Raw genomic sequence first — 7,496 nt, forward strand, 5'->3', positions numbered from 1 at the left:
ATTCATGGAGCTCCTGATGTGTTTTCATGAAGTTTGAGCAGTCGCATGCCCAGTTTTATTATAATTGGTGTTATGGCCCCTGCTCTTTTCATTTTGACCCCTGATTCCGACCCTGGTCGAAATTTCAGAAGGTCACTTTCAATTGCAAATAGAATTCATTGAGCTCCTGATGTGTTTTCATGAAGTTTGAGCAGTCGCATGCCCAGTTTCATTGTAATTAGTGTTATGGCCCCTCTCATCATTTTGACCCCTGAATCCGACCCTGGTCGAAATTTCAGAAGGTCACTTTCAATTGCAAACAGAATTCATGGAGCTCCTGATGTGTTTTCATGAAGTTTGAGCAGTCGCATGCCCAGTTTTATTATAATTGGTGTTATGGCCCCTGCTCTCCTCATTTTGACCCCTGATTCCGACCCTGGTTAAAATTTCAGAAAGTCACTTTCAATTGCAAACAGAATTCATGGAGCTCCTGATGTGTTTTCATGAAGTTTGAGCAGTCGCATGCCCAGTTTCATTGTAATTGGTGTTATGACCCCTGCTCTTCTCATTTTGACCCCTGATTCCGACCCTGGTCGAAATTTCAGAAGTTCACTTTCAATTGCAAACCGAATTCATTGAGCTCCTGATGTGTTTTCATGAAGTTTGAGTAGTCGCATGCCCAGTTTCATTGTAATTGGTGTTATGACCCATGCTCTCATCAGTTTGACTCCTGAATCCGACCCTGGTCGAAATTTCAGAAAGTCACTTTCAATTGCAAACAGAATTCATTGAGCTCCTGATGTGTTTTCATGAAGTTTGAGCAGTCGCATGGCAAGATTCATTGAAATTGGTGTTATGGCCGCTGCTGTCCCCCATTTTGACCCCTGAATCGGGCCCTGGTAAGAATTTCAGAAGATCACATTCAATTGAAAATGGAAATTTAAAAACTCTTGATTTGTAAAGCTTGTATAGCTGCATGTCAATTACCGCAGGCATGTTTCATTGTAATTGGTTTTGTATCCCACACTATACTATTGTGGCCCCTGAATCCGGCCCTGAATTAAGTCAACCATGTCCTATTCAAATGATGAAACTATCGATATCGACTGGAATTCTTGTCAAATAAGTTTTAGAGATGGTTTGATGGTTGATTTGTAAATTCCGGACGTAAACATGGCCAGAACATTGAGTTGATATTCGAATTACAGAAAAAAAGACCCCTGCGCACACTTATGTTTAGCAAACACTCGGATCTGAACATGAATTTCGGTCTGAAAATGTATCAGGGCAAAAATATAGCTATTCCCATTGTGCATAAACAAAACTGTGAGGAATTCAGGAGATCAGGTGATGAATGCTAGCCATTTGAAAAAAAAAAAACCGTTCGTCCTAGGTCATTGAGGGTTAAGATTAGATTCGTATGGATTTGAATTGGATTTTGATTGAATTTGAATTGGATTTGTATTGGATTTGGATTAGACTCGTACGGATTTGGATTTCGATCGGACTTTATTTGGGTCTGGATTGGATTTGGATTGTATTTTGGATTGGATTTCGATTTAATTTGGATTGAATTTATGCTTGGGCTTAGAAATGGTTTATACTTGGGCTTAGAAATGGATTGAATTTGAATTTAATGTGGATTGGTTTTTGATTGGACTTGATTTGTATCGGATTTGAATTGTATTTGGACTGGATTTCGTATGGAATGAATTTGGATTAGATTCATAAGGATTTGAATTTGGATTCGATTTGCATTGGATTGGATTTTGTTTTGATTTGAATTGGATTCAGATTGGATCTAAATTGAATTAAATTGGATTTGCATATTTCATTCCTTTCGAATTGGATAGATATGTAAGCTTGGACTTGAATTGGATTTGGCTACGGTTCAAGCCGTAGATTGATTGTATTACATTTTAAATCTTTTTAAAGAATTGAGAAGGGAGTTTTGAATTTCAATTTATTGGACTATAAAAAGTAGTCAGAAGATAGTTTGATGTGGATAATATTTGTTTAAGGATCAACAATATGAAGTTTTAAAGTCATTATACATTTATTACACTTCTGGAGAGTAGAGGTGGAGAAGAATGTAGTAGATAAGATTTGGTCTATAAAGTATCGAAAAAAAAGTGATTTACTGTACTGCATTGTGGTATTGATGGTATTGATTTTTGTAATTTGAATTCGCTCTTTTGGTATGTACTTCTTTCGAATGGGTAGCAAGCTACCTTATTTTGAAACATGTTGAATGATCGTGTCAAAAGCGAAGAGCGGATCAGTTTGCTGAGTATTGTTGCGACGAACGGTCGAGACTAGAAATCTCGCCCGGGTCACGACAGCATCGTTATCTACGTACTGATTTATGTCGACGACGTACTAATAGCGAGCAACACACTGAAGGCGATCCAGAGTTTGAAGAAGAGATTTTCTAGTGAGTTTGAGATGAAGGACTTGCAGGAGGTGCGGAACTTCCTGGGATTGAACATCCAGCGTAATCGTGAGGCGGGACTGATGACAATCGGTCAAAAGGCGTACATCGGAGCGGTCTTAGGGCGATTTGGGATGGTAGCCTGCAAACCTTCACCAGTGCCAATGGACCCACACTTGCAGCTCGAAAAAGGAGACGATACTAAAAGTTGCACGGACCAGCCGTACCGCGAACTGATTGGGTGCCTCATGTACCTAACCGTGACTTCTAGACCAGATATCTGGGCTGCGAAATGGTGAGTTGACAGCTGGGAAGGAGCGACCTACACAGCTCTGGTCCTCACAAGTTCTAATCTCACGCTTCCACGGGTCTTCCGATGACAATTGACCGCCAGCTAAGGGTTGCGTACTTAGCTGGTAGTGCAGCCTGGTCACTGTTGTCCTTCTGACATCAGCTAGAGTGAGTTGGTGTGACCAACGGGACCATTCGTCCCTAATCCCAAGGCGTAAAGCGACCCGTGCCGAGGGGATGCATGGCCAGGGCACAATGGTCGGCTTCGTCAAATTTCACGACATAAATCGATAACTCGAAAACCATCAGTGATAGAGTTTTGACGTCTTCAGAAGAAATGATCTACAAGATGAGATCAGTGTAGGTTGTCATTAGGGTGGCCCTTCGGTGAACATTTTTTGAAAATGTATTTTTTACCCTTTTGAGTTAGGAATTTATATAGTTTTACAAAGTTGTAGAGAAGCATTTTTGATTAATAAACATTTATTTTATCTCATATAGGTAATGTTTTATGACAAAATTACTAAATTTAGATAGGGTGGTCCCGACAAAAATAGTTTTTAGCGTCCACTTTCATCAATTTAGAATATTTTCAAAAACTGTCTTAGCATCGCTTCACGGTCTTTGGATGGCGCATCTTTTGGTTACATAAGATGGTTGATAGCATCATTTTCAAGCATATTATAAGCGTTTTTAGCTAGTAGCAAATATTAGCAAAAAATTCAATCGTCATCTGAAAATATACATGCAGGCCCATCAAATCCATGGTATTTCGTTTGTCCTTGTTTGTCCACTTTTGTTTGATAATCATATTAGTTTTTGTATGAAAAATCAGCTATTTCATGGGAAACACATATACCATATCTCTGATTTTCGCAATATTTGGTAGAATAAAAGACAAGAACACCGTCTTCAACCAGAGGTCGTACAGACTGAAGTCGACCCTTCCCACATTCCGAGGACATAGGGCGCGGTAAGGACACCTGGAAAGCTGGCAATACGCTGGCACGATACCATGGTGTTCTTCTAAAAAAGCGAGTCACGATGTTCGATGCTGCAAGGACACGCAGCTAACCTCGAGGGTGCGTTATGCACTGCCCCCCCCCCCTTGCAGCATTACTTTCTGGTTGTACCAAAGGGACGATGGGCTTGGCGGCAATGGAAACGGTTTAGCGGGTCGGGGATGCAGTCCTGCCTCCCTCGTTTGCTGTTGGAGGTGGTCCCTAACCCCGCACTTCCTGAACAACCAAGGATTTCTGTTGAGCAGATTCCCCCTCCATTGCTTTGGAAGAAAAAAAAAGACCAAACATCTGTGCGGCGGTCAATTACTTCGCCGGATTCTAGTGTTGCGCAACAGAAGAGCACTGGGTGCATCTGAAAAAGGTGCTTCGATACCTTCCAGGCATAGCGCATTATCAGTTGGTGTATCGTCGATCGGATGCGGAGCCACTTGCGGTGTTCGCCGATGCGGATTGGGGCAACGATCCAAACGACAGGCGTTCGGTATCCGGATTGGTGATCAAGCTGCATGGCCAAACAGTGGTTTGGTCTACCAAGAAGCAATCGTCCGTAGCCCTGTCGTCCACCGAGGCTGAGCTGATGGCACTCTGCCAGGCAAGTTGTGAGGCGATGTGGATTGTGAACCTACTGAAGTCTGTCCAACGGGAAGTGCAGGAACCGGTAACAGTTTTTGAGGACAATCAACCGTGCATCTCAATTACGACGGATCCACGAAAGCTGAAACGGATGAAGCACATCGAAGTTCAATACTGTTTTGTTCGGGAGCTGATGGAAAGCGGTAAGCTCACGCTGAAATACCTACCAACAGATGAGCAACCCGCTGATATGCTAACCAAGGGATTACCGGGACCACGTTTTCGTAAATTTAGAGAATTGATAGGAGTAGCTGATTGAGGCGGGATGTTGAGGGTAATAATTATGCCATTCACCTACTCTTGTTTTAATGTGTAACACTCACCTGAAATGTATCCAGTTTTCCGCGAGCGGTAATGGCCGCCAGCTTACCTGCGGGTTAGTCTCTGATTTGACATTTCTGGAGGTCAACTGCACCCACCGGCCACCGCTCCGAGCATTCTGACCAATGTGGCATAAAAGAAGGTGCTGATTAAGTGAATTCAAGCCTTTTTATATACTACATTGATCAAAATGCTCGAACGGTGGGTGCAGTTGACCTCCAGAAATGTCAAATCAGAGACCAACCCGCAGCAAGTTGGCGACCATTACCGCTCGCGGAAAACTGGATAACACACCTTGTACTTTGAGCTATGCGGTATGAGAAATCAAACAATAAACCCATTCCATGTTTTGTATTCGAGTAATCAACACGCGTTTCATATTAACTCTCGATCCGAATGACGCTCTGTTAAGACGCCATTAGCACTGATATGGCAACCAAAGACACATCTTGTCGTGGTGGTATCACATGTTGATTATATTTGTTCAATGCCGCGTCACAATTTGGCATTGATGCACTGATCTTACGGATGTGCATGTGAACCAACGGACATCGTATCTTGGAGCTTGGAATAGTAATGCAGTGAGGTGGGCCTCTTTCCTCAGTATTAATGAAGTGAGATCTCCTCCTTTTTTTGCAATACTTTTCCGATGTGTTCCCTGATGAAGATGAGTCGTAGCTACGCTTAAATCTAGCTAGATAGGTATATATAGAAAAAAATTAATCAACTTTATCGACATTAATAGGAAATTGACATTAAAAGGATTCACTGAGCAGAAGAATTTTTTTTTCAAAACTAGGAGCGTGGCGCTTCTCTTATTTTGTTATGTCTCAAATTAAAAAGCCATAATATAAAATACCACACATGACAACTATGGTATATGTACAAACAATCTAATAATGACTTCATTCTCGATAAATTTTTTTTATCAGATAAGGAATAGGCGTAATGAAGCGTTATTTTTCCACCGAAAAGTGAATCCTATAGCTGACCACGACTTATATAATGATAGTTATTTTACACTTGCTTGTAAGGATTTAAGACGAATAGAAACGGTAGGGAAAGTTTCATTATCTTCGCTCAACTTTAAAGCGATAGTTTTTCAAACTTTTAAACAAGGTTTTTCATTTATGCGGAAAAGACCCTAGGAGATTAGTATTAGACTATTTTGGCCAATCCTGAAAAATACATATTTTTCCAAAATAATCGATCAGTTTAAAGCAGTGTTGAATCGTGAGGGATATATCTCTTGTTGGAACTAATAAAACCCTCCCGAATTGCTTTATTTTGGAGTTATTCGCAAAATTGGCCAAATTAGGAACATGGCCAAAACCGGTACAGTTTCCCTACTTGAATTAATAACAACAAACATCTTCATTCAAAAGTGTTACTTGGACATGTCATCAGTACTACCCGTTGTCAACATCGACTGCTATAGTGCTATTGTGTATTGAATATCGGCTACAAGAAAATACAAATTCAACTTTATATGTTAAATACTTAGAAAACATCTATGTACGTGCTGAGTTTCCATTATTTATTCGGTTTATAACTGACTGACTGTAGGAAAAAGCTGACTGTCTGTGGGGAGGAAAATATAGCGTTATGATCACAATGCGACTTCCGGCCGCATTATCACTATAGGACTAATAATTTAATCACCCAAGGAATATTGGATACCATTAAAATTGAAGAGAACTTGACCATAACAATCGAAATTGCAGACAACTGAACAGAAATTTCGTGAACATTGTCGGACTATGTGTCCACGTAGAAGGCAATTACGAGAATAACATCTTGCTGTATCTTGAAATCAACGGACGGATCGAACTTAGATCTTTTTAAGGTCATACGTTTCAATTCGGCATCCAACTTCAGTTTCCATACACGTCTCGCTTGCTTTAACTGTTATAGCGCCTTCACCAACCAACACATCTGCTTGGGAGTATTTTTATCTATCGAACTCTCGAGGATCCTTGGAGGAAAGCCGCTACTGCATCCATTTGGTGTAAGTACATATAAACATTTCTTGCTGTTCCGTCAATCAATGCCAATAGGAAACGAATGCTTGTGTATCGAAAAAAGATATTTTAGGTATTAGATGAAAATTGTCGCTGTCGTCGCTATCCGGAACATCTTTTGCTGGCGAGGATAGGGGATCTAAATGTCATTGAAGGAAAAATACATACGATTTGACAGTCAGGTACCACACATGTTTCGGACAGCAGAACAAAGGGAACCGAAGCGACAATCTTTATCTGGTAACTAAAATATCTTTCGTATCGAACCAGCGGCGAGTAGGTTTCGTTACAGTCCACTCCTATGATATTGATATTCAATGCTCGCATCTCAGATTCCTCGGCCTCACCCCACAGCTCACGTTCATCAGTCTTCATTGCATCACGAGCCGATTTCGGTTGCATGTTCGCTAAAGCACATTCAACAAACATTTTGATGAATAGCAAAAATTAATATTCTACGAACTTCACACATATCTAACAACGAACTTTTTCCATCCTGGGGTGTTCTGTTTTCCACTCCCAGAAAAAGCACGAATTTATTGAGGTGTTCACCACCAGATGGTGATTCGGGATAAGAACCCATTGGTGTAAATAAACTCTGACGACTTTTACACCGTTTTCTGGAGCTTTTCTCAATTTGAAGCATCAAGGTAAGGATTACGACAGAACGGTCTCTATAGGATTGCGTAAAAAACGTATTTTTTTTAAACCTACCTCATAATGTCAAACATTTTATGAAGCAGTTGAAAATTTTGTACGCACGGTTAGAAAAAAAATACCTATTAATATTAGGTACTT

Source organism: Armigeres subalbatus, chromosome 2, assembly GCF_024139115.2.
Source record: "Armigeres subalbatus isolate Guangzhou_Male chromosome 2, GZ_Asu_2, whole genome shotgun sequence".
Lineage (NCBI taxonomy): Eukaryota > Metazoa > Arthropoda > Insecta > Diptera > Culicidae > Armigeres > Armigeres subalbatus.